This window comes from Coptis chinensis, chromosome 8 (genome assembly GCF_015680905.1).
Source record: "Coptis chinensis isolate HL-2020 chromosome 8, ASM1568090v1, whole genome shotgun sequence".
Taxonomy (NCBI): domain Eukaryota; kingdom Viridiplantae; phylum Streptophyta; class Magnoliopsida; order Ranunculales; family Ranunculaceae; genus Coptis; species Coptis chinensis.
Genome location: NC_141463.1, coordinates 95,949,321 through 95,970,917, shown reverse-complemented (window position 1 = coordinate 95,970,917; position 21,597 = coordinate 95,949,321). Strand labels below are relative to the sequence as shown.

General features: G+C 38.0%; 2 pseudogenes; both read left to right on the top strand.

Moving 5' to 3' along the window:
• The first annotated feature begins 3,135 nt into the window (after window positions 1-3,135).
• LOC147484745 (uncharacterized) lies at window positions 3,136-4,349 on the top strand (annotated as a pseudogene).
• A 562-nt stretch (window positions 4,350-4,911) lies between these two features.
• On the top strand, window positions 4,912-5,813 carry LOC147484744 (geranylgeranyl diphosphate reductase, chloroplastic-like; annotated as a pseudogene).
• The last annotated feature ends 15,784 nt before the right edge of the window (window positions 5,814-21,597 follow it).

The following is a 21,597-nucleotide window of genomic DNA, read 5'->3' as shown; positions in this document are numbered from 1 at the left end:
CAAAAGAAATAGTAAAACTACTGTAGTTTGAATGTGCATCGTTTTACGAATGTAATTCGTTAAAACCATTGTGCCCTTAATTCAATCCAAATTGTACAGGCTGAAGGTTTTTCTATTTTGTTTCCTTTTTAAGATTTAACATTCGAATCCTTGGAAACATGTAGGAACTTCTTATCGCATTTTCCTCCTTCTCAGCTTCTCTCAAACAACGTCCCACGTGTTTTGTGCTAGGTCAATTCCGTCCATAAATATGCTAGGAGTATGTGGTCACAAATTGTATGCCTTGTTTTAGAGATTCAAATTGTGTGCGAAAAATCATGGTACTTATCGCGAGCGAGACATTTCGATTTAGTGGTCCTAAAGTTTTGTGAACAGGGTTGCGCTGCTCGTGTAGCATGTACTAGGTTTGTACAGAAATGTATTGGGTCTTAAAAGCTACTGGCTGCCTTCTAATCCTAGTAAGCACGACACATATGTGTTGCATTCGGAACCAAAGAACATGGAAGGGTCTTGCCTTCTGGAACAAATTTTCGGACACTTCTGCTGAAGAACTCGTGCATATATGGCTCTGGAACAATGTACTACAAGTTTACAATTCTACACAACAAGTTAAGATTACCAAAAAAATGTGATACATACAAACCCGTCTTGCCCCTTCATTCCCTTCCCTCTGTCATTTGACACCTACATAAATTGTGAACGAATAAACTTTTTCAGGATTTGAAATAGGCTAGCCTTGAAAAAAAAACAGAAAAAAACACATATCAAGTGGTGGACTGGTAGTTGAAAATTTGAAATACAAACTACGGAGAAGGATATACAAATCCTGCGGGGCAGACCCAACCTTTAAGTTACCCCCCCCCCCACCCCGCCTAGGGTTAGTTACCCCAACCCCGCCCCAAATGTATTTGGAGGGAAAGACCCTAATTTCACCATCCAAGGGGTAATACTAGTTAACCCAAAAATTTATAAGCAACAAAATCTTTTAGCTTGCCATAGCAGGTGGAAAAACAAAAGGGGGCTCAGCCGCTCAGGTAATGCAACGCTACACAGTCCAAACTAGATGACCTGGTTCTTAGCTACGTATACCCAGAAGAGCATATGAAATTTATTTCACTGGGGTAAATATACTCGATCTCCAATATATACCTAGCTTCTACAGTAGTTCTATACTTCTATGGATGTCTTCAACACAGAGACAACCCCATACCTCATAACTCACAAATCACTGCTTTATTCTTCAATTGAAGACATGTATTTGAAATGAATATGAACAGAAGTTACAAAATAATAAAATGATATGCTCTTTTTACTGTGTAAGAACATAATTTACAACATATAAACAAAAATCTTTTTTTTTTTTTTTTTTTGCTAAGTGAGCTGAGAATTATATTAAGTATAGGAAAAAGGAGAGGGAAATTACAGAAAGTGAAAGTATAAAAGAAAAAAAAAAAAAGAAAACCAGAATCACAAAGTGATATTGTCATAGGTAATAGTACTTGAAGGAGTGAATTGCAACCCTACTAGGTAGGCCTCCAATACAACACTTCTTCAAACACCTCACCCATTCAGTCGAATCTAAAGTAAGTACTTGTACAAGCCTCCCATTTATATAACCATAGAGGCTTGCCATGATACAGAAAACGGGACTCAAAAGACATAGTTGTTGTTTTTTTTGCCGCTTGATCTGCTGAGAAGTTCGCTTCCCTCCAAATTGACATTCTACACGCACAGGGGCGGGACCAGAAGAGGGTTGCACCAGGCTTCAGCCCGGGGTTGTTTCCTTAAAAAAAAAATAGTAGGCATCGCTGAAACTCTGAAAGCCCATTAGCCAACCTACAGAACAAAAAAAAACCAAAGTACGAACGACTTTACGACTTTACGAAGGACGAACCCCCATTCTTTCTCTCTACCTTATTTCTCTCTACCGACTCTACGAGACTACGACTAGTCGACTACAAAGTAATCTGAACCCCTGCTCTCTCTTTCTTGGTCTCTTGAATCTTGAGGATTATTCTATTATGTTATTCAGGATATATGATTTCCGGATATTGATTATAAGGCCTCAAGCTTTTTTACATTGACTCGTTCAAACTTCGAAGGTATGTTCCGCTTATTATTATTATTATTATTATTATTACAATATATATGGTTGGAATTTTGAATGTTGTTGTTACTCTTACGCTTATCTAATTATCTTCTTGGGTCGAAAAGATTATTGGAGCAACGAAAGCAACTAACCTTTCCGAAGTCCGCTCCGGAACTATTAAGTGGTGATATTATCACGAGATTGGCTCATTGGCGGGTAATTAGATTTGTTGTTCATTTGTTACATTGGTTTAGTTGTTGTTTTTTATAGATTCCAGTTGCATGAGTTGGTCTGATTATAGTATAATCTTGTTATGGTTGTTTGAATTAGAATTGGGTGAATAAAATATTTCATAAATTGCAAAACCATTTATGCCTCTCCCATGGGTACTGGGTAGGATCTTTTTGTGCAAGTGTATTGAAACCATGTAGTTCTCATTTAGGTTTCTCATCAAACAGTTATAAATAAATGTGTGATTTTTATTATTATTATTTTTTTTAGACATTCAATGTCGAAGGGAGTGCGAAAGATATATTCTTTTTTTAAACCAAAAGAAACGGCCGACACATCCAATGTTGCTAGTACTATTGAAAAGGATGATCAAGGCCGTTCAAAGTTCCAAAGAGTTGAACTCATTGAACAAGTTCGCCCCAACTCTCAAGGGATTGAATCTAGTCAAACCGGTGTTACTAGTTCTTTGGTACGTGACCCAGGGTTACGCCGTCAAATAAGTGAATATCCTATTAATCAGTGTGACGGATCAGACGAGCTTATGTCACATTAGGGCCACTTCATTCTAGACTCGACGAATATCCGCCTACCATTGATGGAAAACAAAACCGGTATTTTAATAGTCATTGGTTTGACGATTTTCCTTGGCTAGAATATTCTGAAGAAAAAGATGGTGTTTTCTGTTTTTTCCTTGCTTTGTCTTTAGTTCTAGACGTTCTAATTTTGTTGTTAATGGATTTCGAAGTTGGAAAAGAGTTCATTGTGGAGTTAAATGTGCATTTTTGCAACATGTTGGAGGCCCTTGTTCCGCTCATATGTCTGACGTAGCTGCTTGTGAGGATCTAATGAATTCATCTCGGCACATTGGTAATTTTTTAAATTCCCAATACAAACAGGAGGTAGTGAAGAATAGGCTTATGTTGAAAACTATTTTACGGACTCTCTGATGGCTTGTATTACAAGGTTGTGCACTCAGAGGACATGATGAATCAATCAAGTCAAGTAATCGTGAAAACTTTCTTGAATTTATTAAGTTCTTAGCTGAATTGGATCCTGATATTGATCTTGTTTTAGATAATGCTTCTAAAAAAACTACATATACTTCTCCGAATATTCAAAAAGAGCTTTTGAATATTATTAGTGATCATGTGAGGGGTAAGATTCGCGAGGAAGTTGGAGATGCTAAGTTTTGTATTCTTGTTGATGAATCACAAGATGTTTCAAATAGAGAACAAATGGCTATTGTATTAAGATTTGTTGACTATGATGGTTTTGTACGTGAACGATTTTTAGATGTTGTCTGTGTTGATGACACTTGTTCACAAACCCTCAATAATGAAATATGTGATATTATTAGCTTGTTCGAAACAATCTCTTTGTTGATGATATGAGGGGTCAAGGGTATGATGGTGCTAGCAACATGCGGGGTGCTTGGAATGGATTGCAAGTTTTATTTCTTAGGGAGTGCTCTAGTGCGTATTACGTGCATTGTTTCGCTCATCGTTTACAATTAGCATTGGTTGCAGCTACTAAAGATGTATCAGATATTTGGTTGTTTTTTTCGAAGTTGGGCACAATTGTCAATTATTTTAAGGCTTCTCCTAAGCGCCAAGCTGAGTTACTAGTTGTTCAAGTCGAAGAAATTCAAAAATTGATTGATTATGGTGAACTGGAGACAGGAAGGGGAGAGAATCAGATTACGACATTGCAGAGAGCTGGATTTACTCGTTGGAGCTCCCATTTTCGATCTGTAAAGAGTTTGATAGTTTCATTTAGTGCACTTTCTTGTGTTCTTGAGAACAACACAAAAAACGGATCAACTAATTTTAACCGGGAGAAAGCTAAGGGTAATCTTATTGCACTTAGATCGTTTGAGTTTGTTTTCATGTTACATTTGCTATATAAGACTATGGGAATCACTTACATACTTTGCAAAGCTCTGCAAGATCAATCTCAAGACATTATTAACGCTATGCATTTAGTCTCTACCATAAAAGTACTCCTTCAAAAACTGAGAGACGATGGTTAGAGCACTTTTTTTTGTGAAGTTGACTTGTTTTGCAAGAAGAATAACATTGATATGCCTGATATGGATGCACGTTATATGATGGGCACAGGTCGTTCTTATCAACAACATGATTGCATAACGTTTGAGAATCGGTATCGTGTTGATATATATAACAGTGCCATAGATTTTCAGTTAATGGAGTTAAAAAGTAGATTCACCGAGGAAACAATAGAGCTTTTTACTCTTAGTTTTGCTTTGACCCCTAAAGATGCTTTCAGATCATTTAAGATTGATGATATTTGCAGTCTTTGCCGATATTTTACTTCGAGATTTCATGATCAAGAGTTACTTATATTGAGGACTCACAAAAGACTATGAGATTGATGTTTGTCGTAATTTGGTTTTTCATAATATGTCCACGATGTCTGAGCTGTGTAGAAGATTAGTTGAAACTGGAAAGTCGAAGTCCTACCACTTGATTGATAGATTGGTTCGTCTTGTACTCACTCTTCCCATATCTACAGCAACTACAGAAAGGGCGTTCTCAGCCATGAAACTTATCAAAACACAGCTTTGAAACAAGATGGAAGATGAGTTTTTAGCAGATTCAATGATCATCTACATTGAAAGAGATTTTGCTAATGATATTGATCTGGATTTGGTAATAGATGATTTTGACTCCCGCAAGACTCGCAAAATACCATTTGAGTAGTTTTGCTTTTTAAATAGATTTGTAGTCGAACTTGATTAGATATTTTGATGAATTAGTATATATATTTGGCTAGTTGTGAATTCTGGTGTTTCATTTGTTTCTTTGGAATGTGTCTATTATTTTTTTGTTTAAGACTGGTTATCGTTGTTTAGCCCGGGAGAGTTGAAATGCTGGGTCCAGTACCTGTACACGCAGTTATGCATCAGTGCAACTCTCTACAATGCTCTAAAATTACTCAACGAGCACTAAGCTGGCTCATGCGCCACCAACGCACTATAATATCAATGGATCTAAACATTCGATTGAAGCTGATGTTGTGATTGGTGCTGACGGGGCTAATAGTCGGGTCGCAAAATCTATTGATGCTGGAGATTACAAATGTGCCATTGCTTTTCAAGAAAGAATCAAATTACTTGAGGAGAAAATGGACTATTATCGAAATCTAGCGGAAATGTATGTTGGGAATGATATTTCACCTGATTTTTATGGGTGGGTGTTTCCGAAATGTGATCATGTGGCAGTGGGTACTGGTACCGTGTCGTCGAAGCAAGATAATAAGTTGTATCAAAGAGGGGTTAGAGTATTAGACTTTAGAGATAGAGTGAGGAAGAAGATTGATGGTGGGAAAGTTATTAAAGTTGAGGCGCACCGATTCCTGAACACCCACGCCTCGCCCGAGACGTGTTAGAGGCCGAGTTGCCTTAGTTGGTGACTCAGCTGGGTATGTAACGAAATGTTCCGGTGAAGGGATTTATTTTATGGTTGTAATATAGAAAGTAAGAAACTATAACTGATTTTCTAGTTTTGTGTTTGTAAGATCTATTGTCAAGACTGCGACTTTCATTGCGCCATGGGGTGGGGTTGCATTGCTTGACCGCCTTTATATATTGGGGCATCGAGAAGTTGGTCTTGTAGGAAGATAAGCTCTGTAGGAAGATATTGGTTTTCACAACTTCCACTTATAAGTACTCGTTGTTTTTTATCAAGTTTAGGGCATTTATTGGGGTGTAAAATTACACCTTTATATGGGCTCCACCCAGGTGTCATTAGAATTTTACAACTCCAATTGCAAATTATTTTATAGTCTATAAATATCCACTCTTTATTGTTTCCAATGAATAAGTGTAAAAATAATTGATTTTAAACTCGAATGACATTTGAAGTGACGTCCCTCTTTAAATTTGAAAATTAAATAGGGACGTCACTTCAAGTGTTGTCCGAGTTTAAAATTTTCAAATTGTAACTTTAGAAATAGATAGAGACGTCATTTGGAGTGACGTTTGAATGTTTATTTTGTTCGGACATGTGTTCAAGTGTCACCCGGGCTATTTATCAATTGATAGTCTGATAGCGAGATGGGGAATTCCCTACCCCCTCTATCAATTAATAGTCTATTATCTACGGTTTAGTACCCCCATTGGATAGAATTTTTTTACACTTGGAGTGTAAACTTTCAACTCTATTCGATTGACAAATAAAATTGCAACCTGTGCGTCTTATTCACTATTAATCAAATCTCGTTCACTTTTATTACCGCTATTTTAACCCTTGCTTACAACTGTGGTGACACTTAAAAAACATTCATTAGTTGCTCAAAACACTCATTATTACCATTAGCAAATTGAAAGTAAGCTCACTCTACCACGCTCATTGTGAGACTAACTCCAATGGATGAGAAACTCACTATGTACGCCAGGGAGGATAAAGTGGGGAAATTTTACGTGAGATTTGAATGCAGTTTAGGTTCTGCCTTAACCCAAAACTATGTTCTTAAAAAAAAAAAAAAATAAGTTGGGTGATTGACCCAAATAAAAATGCAACCTCTAATTTGTGTCTTATCTTATTATTCATTCTTAATCAAATCTCATTCACTTTTATTACCGCTATTTTAACCCTTGCTAGTTGTGGCGACACTTAAAAATCATTTAGTAGTTGCTCAAAACACCCATTATTACCATCAAGAAATTGGTCCCAAGGGCCATTTGCGAGTGAAAATCACTGACAGAACCAATGTTTTTTTTTAATCACTCTTAAGGACAATTTTCGGGTGTAAATAACTCGAAAAACCAATTTTCGAGTGAAAATAACTCGTAAGGACAAATAGCCCGAATTTGAAATAAATATTTTCTGATATTATCATTTCAGTCGTTTTGCTATGAATAATGAGTGTCCATACCTCACGTTGATGTATGGACATTGATTATTTATACCCAAATAGATTAATATACCTCATACAATATGTTGAAGTATGAACAATCACTGTTCATACTTCAACAATGATTGTTCACACCTCAACATATATAATGTATGATCAGTAAGAACACATATTGGAGTATGAACAATCATTATTTATATCTCAACATGACTCCAAATAAATATGAACAATGATTGTTCATACTCTGATAGGTGTTTTTACTGATCATACATTACGTTGAGGTGTGAATAATGATTGTTCTCATACCCCAAATAGGTATGAATAATGAGTGTTCATAGCTCATGTTGAGGTATGAACAGTGATTGTTCATACTGATAGAAGATAAAATTGAATAGTCTACCTACGAAATGAACGATGAAAGTCAAAACGTAAGTAAACTAAAACTATCTTATGATGCTTATATTTATCAAAGTTTCACTACTCTCAATCCTATGAGATATAGTGGAGTAGGAAGTTCGTTCCACTCCTAGTGCTCTAGCATGGAATGTTTTCTAATCTAATTAGTCGGTCTTAAGTCAATGAGAGCTTTAATTTAAGGTGATATGCTTCGATACTTACTTGAATTTGATTACTTGACTTTTAAACTACTAATGCTATGGAAATATGATTGTTTTGAATCTAGATAAAAGATTAGAGGGGAATTGAATCCACCTCGAATCCAACTTAATAGCCTAACATAGATTCTTGTATCTCGATTCTTACGTTCTTACGGCAAGAAATTCGAGTTCTAATCCCTAGTGTTCATGGCATTTCTACCGAGTACTAACTAGCATGTGAGGTCGTCCACCCATTCTCATGGCGAATCACGACCTTCTAGATTGGAATAGATTCTACAATGTTTCTACACTATACCACCAAGTTTTCATCAAGGCTTCATCAACCCCTCTAATGGAGGTTTTAGCCTTGAATCATTCCACAATCATTTCCATATGAATCTAAACTAAACATATTATCAAGATTCGAAAATTACTAATCTAAACTAAACAATGATTAAAATTCTAATTAACAACTAAGAGATGGTAACCAACAATAATTGAAACTAGATCTAATAGATTGAAATAATACAATTCGAAATTGATAAAACAACTATTTTATTTATCTAATCAATCAAGAACAATGATTCAAAGACTTAATCTAAAACAAGAATTGAAAATGGAACTAAAGCTTAATTTAATTAATGAAAACAGATCTAGAATTATCTATATTATTTTAGGTCTAACTAGCTACCATTAACAAAGAGCTAAGCTTTGGTTTTTATACTTTCAGATCCAAAAATCGTGCATGGGCCTAGAGCCATGTTTTGGGCCAGAGAATCAGGCCCAAAACCCAATTCTTTCGGTCCAAAAAGGCCTCTTCAGCTGCAGTTGGCTTCCACAGACTTTTCGTCCACTTCTGCTCCTCTGATTGGGTCAAGGCTTAGACCATTGGAAAGCTCTTTCCGAGCCGGTCGTTTTGACATAAGGTAGGCCCAATTCCGAGGTCTGAGTCCAAAGATACGGCTTTCGGAAGTTATGTCGACTTGGTAATCTTTTTGTTCTGGTCGACTTTTCAGCTTTTGACCGGGCTTTAGGAAGGCTTTATCTTCTTGAATCTTGGCCTTTAATCATGGAACTCCTTAGTAACTGACCTTTTCTCCTTTATCTCACTAAAAGTGACACATTTCTCGCACATAATGGACTTTGAAGCCCGAAAATGCATAAAAACACGTGAATCGTTTAACTCTTAATTATTACTCACATAATTGGTCCAAAAGTATGATCTGTTAAAGGGTTAAAAATACAGTTTTTGGCTCTTATCAAACCACCCCAAACAGCATTTTGCTTGTCCTCAAGCAAAGATGATAAATTAGAATAAGTGACCAAAATGGAGTTCTATCTACTCGCTTTTGAGCGATTGCATTGATCATATCGCAACAAGGCCTTAAACCACTAGGAATTCCTAGTGGACGAGTTATAGCCTCGTGAGAGTTTTCCAAAGGAAGGTACTCACAAACTTCAACTATACTACAACGACTAAGAAATAAAACTATTGTTTCCTCATTCATGTCCCAACTATCTATACATCTCACTAGCAAATGAATAAGAATAACCAAGTCAAAACCTAAAGCTAATATATGCATAATAATCAATCATCTATGATACAAATATATATACTATGAGTAATACTATGAAATGCCTAGCAGGTTCGTTTATGAAAACTCGGAATAGCGTCCTTAAGTAGGTCCTCACATAAATGTCAAGACAAAAACCACTCTGATTTTTCCACTCGAGTTTAATTACTCCATTAATGCGTTGGGCACACTTTACCTTACAATCTCAATGACAACAAGAAAGCCGGAGTCGATCAAACACACCTGCCACTTATTATCACACTAACCTATTCCTAAATGAGCTAGAGGTCTTTATTAGGTGTCGCGGGGATTATGAGATGGTTTAAGAAAGAAGGAAATGGATATTCAAAAGGACAAGTATGAGATAATAGAGTCTTCATATTATGTAACTTAGAGAAAACCTTGTTATTTTCTTTTGCTTCTATACTTTGTTTCCATCCTTAGCCATATTTTTCTTTTTCTTTTCTTTGGCTTTTGACTCCCTTTTATTCTATTTTTGGAGTTTTTATTTTTTTCTATATTTTTTTCTTTTCCTTGGATGGAAACTTATTTTCTTTTTCTGAAGCAACTAACTAATTTTTGTTTACACAGGTTTTTCTCTTCTTCTTTCTTCACTCATTCTATTCTCAGACTTATTCTAAATTTTTTTTTTTTGATTTTTTTTTTTTTTTTTTGGTAAAGGAATTGTGGGTTTATGGAAGGCTAAAGAAAGGCTCGGAGGGGCTTACTAGCGGAAAATAATTTATAGGTTTGAATTTACGGCTATATCGATCCAAAAAGGGCCTAAATTCTCGCTTAGGATATGGCATAGTGATCAAGCAAGTGGACGTGTGATATCTCTATCCGGATTTTACTTCTCCCTTGTGTCATTTCTCAAATGTTTCGCTCATATAAGGCTTTAGGCTATATTCTCACAGGATTTGTAAATAAGTACTCTAGCCTAGATTTCAGAAACTTACTGCTAATAATCATAGATACTCATGTAATATATTTATAGATAGATGCAAAGATTATTACCTATATATTAACCTAAGTTTCTAACAATTATTCTGATGCAAAAGCTACGTGAGACTTCTAGATTGTTAAGAGCATGGAGAAAGAAAACAATACCAATATTCCTAAGTGTATATCATAACTTATTTATTTATATTTTTGAATTTTTTTTAAAAATTTTAACTAGAAAACAAATGCATATTATACATATCTATATCCTAACAGATGCCTCAATTACACGTGTTTCTATGCCCCCAAACAAGAATCATGCTTTGTCCTCAAAGTATTGTAAATAAAGAGGGTAGGAAAAATACCATTGAAACGTGTGAAATTCAGGAACATCTGCAAAACAAAGTTAGAACGTACTACTATAGGAAATAAACCGACGAACTCTATAATGAGTTCCACCCATTATAGGGTTAACAAAATGAAATTGCTTGGGACATAAGCGGACACTAAAACTAAAACTTACCTTATCTCCCGGCAAAGCATCCTCCTCCTCATTAAAGATATGAGGTTCCTTCATCCTCCCCGTCCATTTTATAACTTGCCAAGCTTGCCGCCATTTATCATCTACTAATGCTAACCTTTGTAAGTGTTATTATGTCCGATGGGATGTACGGGGCGACCAAATGAGGTCGCACTGCCATCCCAAAATAAGTCATTATTCGCAATGAGGCGAACCACCTTATTGGTGGGTCTCATGACTTCAACCCTTTCCAATCTGTGAATTGTGCGCGAGAATACGGTAAACAACTACGCGATGATGCGGCTTACCAACAGGCATAAGAAGATACTTACGCCTCATGGTTTGGGCTCTCTTAAGACTAGTGACCAAAACTTCGGGGAATGTCATAGCGGCGGCGTCCCTCGGCTAAAACGAAAAAATATCACCAGCAATGATCTTGTTTGCGAAATGAACCGCCATTCCCCAAAATATTCATCGGGATGAATAACATGGTGGTGCCTACGTTTAAGGAAAGGCTACCAAGGGCAATGCTATATAAGCCCACTGTCCATTACTCGAAATACCCCTCCCCATAATAATCATGGAAATATGTATAATCATAAAGATATGCATTATCACATATATGCCCATGTGTGAACGAGGATCGGTATTGGTATTCCTAAAACTAAAGGCGACCAAATTTTTATTGAATTCATGTGTCGTGGTCATCGACTACTCTGACGGAGAATTCTTTATCTCCATCCCGATTACAATAGAATTTAACGTGGTCATAGAAATAAGCGGTAAGTTGTGGTGAATATAACTTCGTCATCACTTACCGGTAGATGACACCATCCTAATCAGCAGGGGATCCCCGTGGCCGGAACCGGTGTCCATAGGTCTCGTGCCCAACACATCTTCGAAAGATCTGTTCGGGTATGACTACGGGAGATGTCATCTTAACTACTCTTTGAACGGTTCCACAAAAATCTTGGAATGACCCCGTGAAAATTGGAAATTTCCGCGTTCCATTGAAGGCGGTATGTCTTGGCGCAGTATAGGCGTAGGGTCGCACTCTTGTGTAAATCGCGATTCAGTGTTATGGCGCTGGTCGCTTTGGTATGAGGGCGGTCGCTCTAGGTCCATGGTGGAGGGAGGGTCGGTCGCTCGGTATGAGGGGGCGGTCGCTCGACAAAATTCTTCAAAAAAAAGTAAAAGGCAAAGCGCCGCTTTCGACAAGGCGCAGAGGATTTCGCTGGCGTAAACCGAGTTTAGAGCAAAAAGAAGGTAAAACTTGGAGTGGATGGTGCAGGATGATGGTGGGATGTATTGTGGTTTGTTAGTGTAGAAATGATGGAGTTTAAATAGGTTAGGAGCTTCCAAAACGAATCGGGAAGTTCCCTATTTGTTTGAAGGCAATTTCCGCAAATAGGAAAATTTCCAAAACCGAAAACGGAAACAAGCCATTTTCATGATTTCCTAAAATCCCGGTATCTTTCATCTTTGGATTTAGAATAGTAACTTCTAAACTCTCCTAGATTTCATGCTACCACCACACAAGTCATAGATATGCCGATATCGGCCAAATTATCAACCTTTCCTCCAAGACAACTTAACATATATATGATCATATAACGACTTATGCTCGGTCTAAATATTTCCACCCCCAAACAAGTTGGGAAGGTGGGATAAATGATAAAACAAGCAGTACTTGAAAATAACCAATTATATTAAAAATAAAATAAAATATAAATCCAAACAACATTAAATAAACACATTACTATTTAAATTTAACTACTGAATTAAAATCCTTCTAATAAAACGAAATTATGAAATAACAAAAACTCCAACCGGGTGAACACCTAGTTTTGTGATGATACGAGATGGAGATTGGCTCTGGGATGGAGAATGACTTGAACCATCTGTCGTCGCCGGCGACGGCGCTCATGCTGTCCGGGACTTCGGCCGAAACAGAGTCCTCCACGGGTGGCATCGTCGTAGCATCTCTATTCGAACAAGCGTTGGGCTTCCATCTCAGATCGAAAGTACTACATACCGGTTTGTTGTTCCGGTGGATAGTCTCCATGTTAGACAAGATAATCGTCCCGAACCCCTTCGAGCATTTCAAATCTCCTCCGAAGGTTCCCTTTACTTCTTTTTGAACTACTATCATCCTATTTCGGATATCTCCACAAATATCATAAACGCACCTACAAGACGGTTTGCAACACTTGCATGCGTTCTACATTAAATTACACTTCTCTAATGCATCTTCATCCGGACATGTCATATCTTCCCTTTCATCCTCCGACTCATCCATTTTTTCTTCGAATAACGGCCGTGGTCTCTTGGATGCAATCCAGATAGATACTTGCATTAGAATGCAATTTGATCTTAATAGGAGCAGATCTTGCGGCAGCTCTAAAGGAGAGCATGATCTTAGTGATCAATCACGGGAAGAGGCTAAACTCTTCCCCACTCCTCGAATCACATTAAACATTAAATCAAAGATGTAGAAATTATACTTCTTTGTTTGCAAAATCCAGAGAACGCGGACATTGCAGGGCGATATCAATCGACTTTGTCTTTCCCGAGGCGTTCCTACCAATCCACCGAGCTACGGCCGGTTGATTGGTTCTCGTGGTGGTCCGGCGGACGAATGGGATGTCGGATTGTATTCACCCTCCACGACAAGTATCCTTCATCAAAGCAGAACTCCGGTATACCGGATTCCTGAATTGTCGCTACTAGGTTGCTTTCAAAGCGTAATTCCTAACATTCGACTAACAACCGTCTCGTTAGCTTCTCTCGCGTTCCTCCTAACTTTATGAAAATCCTATCCCCTTCCAATTCTCGCTTTTTATAAAACCGTTATACCAAATCATAGTGATAGAACTCCTCGGTTGAGTACCACAATCCGTTCCAATGTCTCTTGAACATCTCCGCGTCATAAAATGGCGCTTAAATCGGCCGGAAGCAAACGCTGGCGTTTTCCGCAAAATTCTACGTCGTAGCGCCATTGAAATTTCTTAGACTACTAATGGTTTGTAGACTGTGGGGGAGGCGAGTTTGAAGAAAACTACTACAAACGGCATTGGTGGTGGTGGTGGAAACTATAATTGGTGGCTGTTTTTCGAAGTTGGGTTGGTGGTGATGATTGTTTAGAGAAGATTTAAGGTGGATTTGATTTCCTTGTTGTAGGTGTAGTTAGGTTTTCTTCCTTCTCTCTATATATATATATTTTTTTTTTATTTTGGTTTCTAAAATTTTATTTAACTTGTAACCAGCGGTTTGGGATTGAAATGGAAACACTGTGCGTGCGGGTTGGGAAGGAAGGAGACGCGCAACGTGCGTGCGGGTTGGGCCCAAGCTCAGTTTGAATTCCGAAATTTTCCGATTTTTTTGCGAAATTCAAACTCAATTTGCCGCTTCGTTACTGGCCCGATTTTGGCAAATGAGTTATGGAAATGATCAGTAGAGAATTTCCAATCCAATGATCCATAAAACACTCAATTCCAACCATGGGTGACGTAAAATAGGGTAGAAGAACGCCTCGAAGTGCGTGTGTGACGTAAGTTATGCGAACGAAGGAAATCTAAGTTTAGATTACGTCAACCCAATTGAACTAATGGGCCTAAACAAAACCAATGGAAAGTTCGAACAATCCCGATGGAAAGATCGACTGCCCACCCCCAAACAAATTTTTAAACACAAAATTTGTATATAACGTGGGTCGTTTAAAGTCAGATTCCCAAGACTTGTTGGATTACTATTTCTATGATTTTAAGAATTTTAATTTTAATTTTATTTGTTTATTATAAGAAACACGAAAAACAATAAATACATAATTCACTCCATAGAGGAACATGACTCAAAAACCGAGAAAACATGCAAAAGTGGAAAACGTGAATTATGTGAACTGTGGACTTAGGATCCGGTACTTACAGCCACACACTCCATAGGGAGGGCCCGGTTACCTGAATGGTGTACTTATCAGTATATGGAAATGAAAGTAAGTACACCAAATGACAAGGGTCAGTCCTCATAGACGAGTCTGTAAAGGACTTCCTCTACATCAGGGGACAGAAGTTCGTGAAAATGTTTTAACCGTTGACCATTAACTTGAAAGGTACTGTTGTCATTTGGATTTACCAAGGTGATTGCCCCGTAAGGGGTGACTTTAGTAACTAGAAAAGGGCCAGACCAACGGGTTTTTAGTTTGCCTGGGAAAACATGTAGACGGGAGTTGTAAAGCAAAACCTTTTGACCAACCACAAACTCTTTTTTACGAAGATATGCTTATCATGAACACGCGTTTATGTTAGCTTTATAATCCTTCATAGATCGCATCGAATCGCTACGGATTTCTTCAAGCTCATTCAATTGCAACTTCATCGTTTAACATCTGCCTCATCAATATTGAAGTTAAGGCTTTTTATAGCCCACAGAGAACGGTGCTCTAATTCAACGGGCAAATGACATGGTTTCCCAAATACAAGTCTAAAGGGAGACATACCTATAGGAGTTTTGAAAGCAGTTCTATACACCCATAAGGCATCCGATAGACGCTTTGACCAGTCTTTCCTATCAGGGTTTACAGTTGTTTCTAAAATCTTTTTGATTTCCCTATTAGAAACTTCTACTTGTCCGCTAGTTTGTGGATGATAAGGAGTTGCTACTTTGTGTGTAACTCCATACTTTTTCACTAGGGATGCAACAACTCAAGTTGCAAAATGTGTTCCACCATCACTAATGATGGCTTTAGGAATGCCAAACCCGACCGAAAAAATATATTCTTTAATAAAAATACAACGGTCTTATGGTCATTGCTACGGCAAGCTAGGGCCTCTATCCATTTTGACACGTAGTCCACAAAGAACTAGAATATAAATTAAACCGTGGGAAACCGGAAAGGACCCATGAAATCAATGCCCCAAACGTCGAAAATTTCAACTATCAAGATTGGATTTAATGGCATCATATTACGCTTCGTGATTCGGCCCAAGTTGTTGGCAACGAATACACGTCTTGCAATGCACTTGGGCATCCTTAAAAGGGGTAGGCCAATAAAATCCACATTGAAGAACTTTAGCGGCTGTTTTCATCCCACTAAAATGGCCACCACACTCTTTGTCATGGCGAACGATAGAACTTCATTATATTCCCAATCGGGAATACAACGACGAATAACTGATCCGCACAATACTTAAAAAGGTAGGGCTCATCCCAAGAGTATAACTTAACTCGCCAAAAACTTCTTACGCTCATTTCTTGACCAATTATAAGGCATAATATCAGCCGCTAGATAATTTACAATGTCGGCATACCATGGTGTTGAAAAATGGCATCTGAGATGCTCATCGGGAAAAAGAGTCCCAGATGGACTCGAATTAGTGTGATCATCGTTTGTGAGTCTAGATAAGTGGTGGTCGGCAACTACGTTTTCGACCCTATTTTGTCCTTTATTTCTAATGTGAACTCTTTGCGGAGAAGGATCCATCGGATTAATCTACATTAGCATCCTTCTTTGCAAGAAGGTACTTAAAGGCTGGTCCGTCGTAAACTAAAGTTTTAGAACCAACCAAATAAGGATCTAAACTTATCTAAAGCATAAATGACGGCTAAGAATTCTTTTTTTCTCAGTAGTTGAATAATTTCGTTGAGCATCGTTTAATGTTTTACTAGCATAATAAATGACAAGGACTTATTATCTAGTTTTGTCCCAAAGATCGCACCAAACGCATAGTCACTAGCATCACACATGAGTTCGAAAGGTTTAGACCAATCGAGGTCAGATAATTGGTGCAGAGGTTAGGCTGCTTTTAAAGTTTCAAAAGCCCGCTTACACGCTTAAAATTAAAATCAAAGATTGCATCTTTCAAAAGCAGATTAGTTAAAGGCCTAGCTATTTTCGAGAAGTCTTTAATAAATCACCTATAAAACCTGCATGGCCTAGAAAGGCTCTAATATCACCTTACAGTTAAATGGTTTAGGTAGAGTCACAATCTTATCTAGTTTGGCCTTATCTACTTGATGCCATCACTAGATACAATGTGACCTAGTACTATGCCCTTTTTCACCATGAAATGACACTTTTCCCAGTTTAAAAACGAGACTCTTTTCTTCACACCTTGTCAAAACCTTAGGCAGGTTAGACAAACAATGCGTGAAGGAGTCTCCATAGATAGAAAAAATCATCCATGAAAACTTCCATAAAAGCTCTACCATGTCACTAAATATATGAAGCATACACCCACTGGAAGGTTCCGGGATCATTACAAAGGCCAAAAGGCATTCGCTTTGTAGGCATACATTCCAAAGGGACATGTGAAGGTAGTCTTTTTTGGTCATCAATATCAATAATAATCTGAAAATAGCCCGAAAGTAGCCATCCGTAAAACAATAAAAACATGACCCGACTAGGCGCTCGAAAGCATTTGATCTATAAAAGGTAAAGGAAAGTGATCCTTTCGTGTCATAGCATTTAAACGCGTCATGAATCAATACGATCCTCCATTTCATAGGACCTTGTGTGACAACATAGTCACCCTTTCCGCTTCTTAACCATGGTAACTCCCGATTTCTTAGGAACTACATGAATGGGGTCAACCCATTCGCTATCGAGATTGGGTATATGATACCGCGATCGAGTAATCGTAAGACTTCTTTCCTAACCACCTCTTTCATGGCGGGGTTCAAGCGACGCGAGGTTCGGCGAAATCTTCGCGTTATCCTCCAAATGGATACGATGAGTGCAAACATTAGGGTCAATTCCTTAATGTCGACTAGGGACCAACCAATCATAGACCGATGTTCCCTAATCACCCGGATTAAACGCGTGTCTCTTCATCCTTAGATAACAGAGAAGATATAATTACCGGATGACTACCATCCGGATCGAAGTTGAATATATTTTAACTCGGGGGGGGTTTTAAGACCGGGGTGGAAGGAAAATCAATAGATGTTTCGTCCGGGTCCCTCATTTTGCATAATGAATACTTGCTTAGGTAGCAAGTCTTCATACTCAATATGTGTAGCAACCGGGCGTGTCTACAATTGGTGTGGACTCAAGGATGGTGTTGACTTCCTCTAAGTAGAGTCATTTACAAAATCTGACTTTCCAAAAGAAAGGAATTTGTACATATTTTTTTCAGAAACGTGTTGTTAAAATAATCTTGAGCTAAGCTCGATCATGCTAACCTCCCCATCTATAGACGAATCTGGTAATCTGTTTCATCATTTTAAAACATTTACTTCAACCGTGAGATGGCCAAAAGATAAGGACATCTTACCATCGCGGCAATTAATAAGTGCGTTGGCAGTTGCTAAAAAGGGGCGCCCTAAGATGATCGGTATATCGAGGATAACAAAATCCGCAGGATAGTAGAAATCCTGAACCTTAACAAGCACGTTTTCCACTACACCCTTAGGATACTTAATAGACCGTCCGCTAATTGCAACGTTATTTTTGTAGGCTGCATTTCTGTAGACCTATTTGTTTATACAAGTAATCTGGAGTAAGTTAACACTTCGCCCCGTGTCTAATAACGCCGTCGTCGCTGGGAATCTCCTAAGGTGCATTTTATAGTAGATCGACCGAGGGGTCCTTGTACTTAACAATTCCATTATTTTCGGATAAAGTTGGGAATTGTTCGGTTAAAAAGGCGCCTTTAGGTATGTTGGTCTTACGCCTAGTAGTGCACAACTCTTTAAGAAACTTAGCGTGATTAGGTAGCTTTTAATAGCTTCGAGAAAAGAAGGTTTATCGTTAGATTTTTGAAAACGTTCCTAATCTCCTCGAAGTTGGTATCCCCGTTAGCATGACTAATTTTTGAGGGAATGGTGGTTTCGGCTCATATTTAATAGTATGGCTCGACTTGATGTGTAACCTTGGCTTTTCGCTTCTTAGGTTGTGGTTTAACCGGGTACCTCTACGGTGGTAGGTTCTTCGGTTTCTATTTCAAATCTAGTTCGATATCCGGTGTAGAGTATCGCGATGTGGTAACTATAGGCATAGTTACTTTGTTATCAACCACTTTTCCAGAGCGGAGAGTGGTGATGGCATTTAGGTCACCTACTATTGTCGTTTCCGTACTAGTATTACCGTTTACCTCAAAGGCTGTGTTTGTTGTTTTAGGGTTTGGTATCGCTTGTCCTGGAAACACGCCTTTTGGTTGGGCTTTCTCTTGGGCTAACTGTTGTATGCCCTGATTTATAGATTGTAATATCTGTTGGTTTGATTGAAGTCATTGATTGGAAAAGTTGTTGGGTAACTCAGATAAAAGCGCCGATCACGGTCCGGTTGTGTAGGTGTAGTAGTCACAGGTGGTGCGACTGGAACTATCTCACGTTGATTATTTATGGGTGGGTTTTGATAGTTACTATTGTTAACCGGAACGATACCTCTATTGGTATTATAACTATTATAATTACTCGACCTTGTCTTACACCTTGTCGTGGTTCTTGGCTTGGTTGTTATAATTATTATAATTTCCCGACCTTGTCCCCTGTCCTTGCCTAGGTGGAGCTTGATTATAGTTGTTTGTTTGCCTAACATTTTGGTTATTAAAGCCTGGAGTTGTAACTTGTTGATTGTTTTGCCAACTAAAGTTGGGATGTTGTCTCCATGGGGCATTAGGAATAGGATAGTTATTAATGGAGCAAACATTATCTTGCTCTAATTGTTGTTGTTCATAGGCGAGATGACAATAGGAGTCGGGTGCTCATGACTCAAACAAAATTACATGGGTTGGAGTTGACATTCATGACTTTCGAATAGGTTTTGTTGAATAGAAATAGCCTCTACCTTTTAGTTAGAGATTCGATTAAATTTTTAAGTTCCGATCGGGTTTCATCTCAAACATACCGGGCCTTAACCGTTGAAGGCTTAACTAGCAAAGCGGGGGATATCATCACTCTCCCCAATTGTTATTGCGTTTAGTTTGTTCTTCTAAAATTTGTAAGCCTCGAGGCTCCTTTACTTAGGAAACTACCCCCATTCATTATGTCAAAGACTTCTTTATAGTGATGTTGAAGTCCTTTGAAAAGGCACGAACTAACGTGTCTTTGCTAGGTTATGGTGTTGACACTCTATTAGCGGATCGGTGAAATGATTCCAAGCCTCGAGAAAATGATTCATGAGGGTTCTCACGAAAAGAAATGAATCTTGGAAAGCATTTCATCCGTTTTAAAGTGGGTAAAAATGTTCCATAAATAGTCAACAAGTTTAGCCCACGAGTCCACAGAGTTAAAGCGCCAAGGCGCTTAACCAACGCCGCCTTTATCGGCTAAGGTGAAGGGAAATACCCTCGGTTTAATTTGTTCCGCACCAACCGTAGGATGATGGAATGTTGTAAGGACTTGTTCAATCCTATGCATGTGTTGGTAAGGTTTTTATGGCCTAAACCATGGAAAACGGGTAACAAATTAAATATGTTTGGGGGATTCGAAAATCCCCACCGGATTCCGCTAGAACGATGCAAGATTTAGGGCTATCGCCAAAGCTTTGTAGAAGTCGGAGAGAGGAGTCTCTCTTTCTTCACCCATTATGTCGGTATGGTTGGTGGGATAGTAGTTAGAGGTGTTGTGATTGGTATACTCGATATGTTTGTTTGTTGACGGTTAATTACGTTCGGTGTTTTTCTCCCACCGGACCTTTTAATCTCATGCAAGTCTAAGTCTAAACACGAAAACAATCCAAACAATCTTGATATATTAGTATGAACCTCTAACGGAGATCACGAGGTATGGAAGAAAGGAATACCTGATAGCGTCCTTGCTTCGCTTATGAATAGCGTCTTGTTTACGCGTGTTCAGTGTAAATAACAAGTTAGAACACTGAAAAACTAAAAAAAAATCGAAATTCGAAACAAACCTGTAGAAATCCACAAAATTGTTATTTACAATCCGCAAAATTCGCAAGTTGGAAAGCTCTTTCCGAGCCGGTCGTTTTGACATAAGGTAGGCCCAATTCCGAGGTCTGAGTCCAAAGATATGGCTTTCGGAAGTTCTGCTGACTTGTGTGCTGTTTTAACCCATGTCGACTTTTCAGCTTTTGACCGGGCTTTAGGAAGGCTTTATCTTCTTGAATCTTGGCCTTTAATCACGGAACTCCTTAGTAACCGACCTTTTCTCCTTTATCTCACTAAAGTGGCACATTTCTGTACATAATGGACTTTGAAGCGTGAAATGCATAAAAACACGTAATCAGTGTTATCTCTTAATTATTACTCACATAATTGGTCCAAAAGTATGACTGTTAAAGGGTTAAAACTACAGTTTTGGGCTCTTATCACATACCCCAAATAGATATGAACAATGACTGTTTATACTCCAGTAAGTGTTTTTACTAATCATACATTATGTTGATGTATGAACAGTATGAACAATGAATGTTCATAGAATCATAGCTCATGTTGAGGTATGAACAATGATTGTTCATACTCCAATAGGTTTTCTTACTGTAATAGGTATTTGAGGTATGAGCATTGATTGTTCACACTCCAAATAGGTATTGTTCATATAAACAATGAGTGTTCATAGCTCATGTTGAGGTATGAATAGTGATTGTTCATACCCCAAATAGATATGAACAATGATTATTCATATTGTTCGTACATTACATAATGTATGATTAGTAAGAACAATAATTGTTTATACCCCAAATAGATATGAACAATACCCAAAATATATATGAATAATGATTGTTCATACTCTAATAGGTGTTCTTACTGATCATACATTATATTGAGATATAAACAATTCCGAAATAGGTATGAACAATGAGTGTTC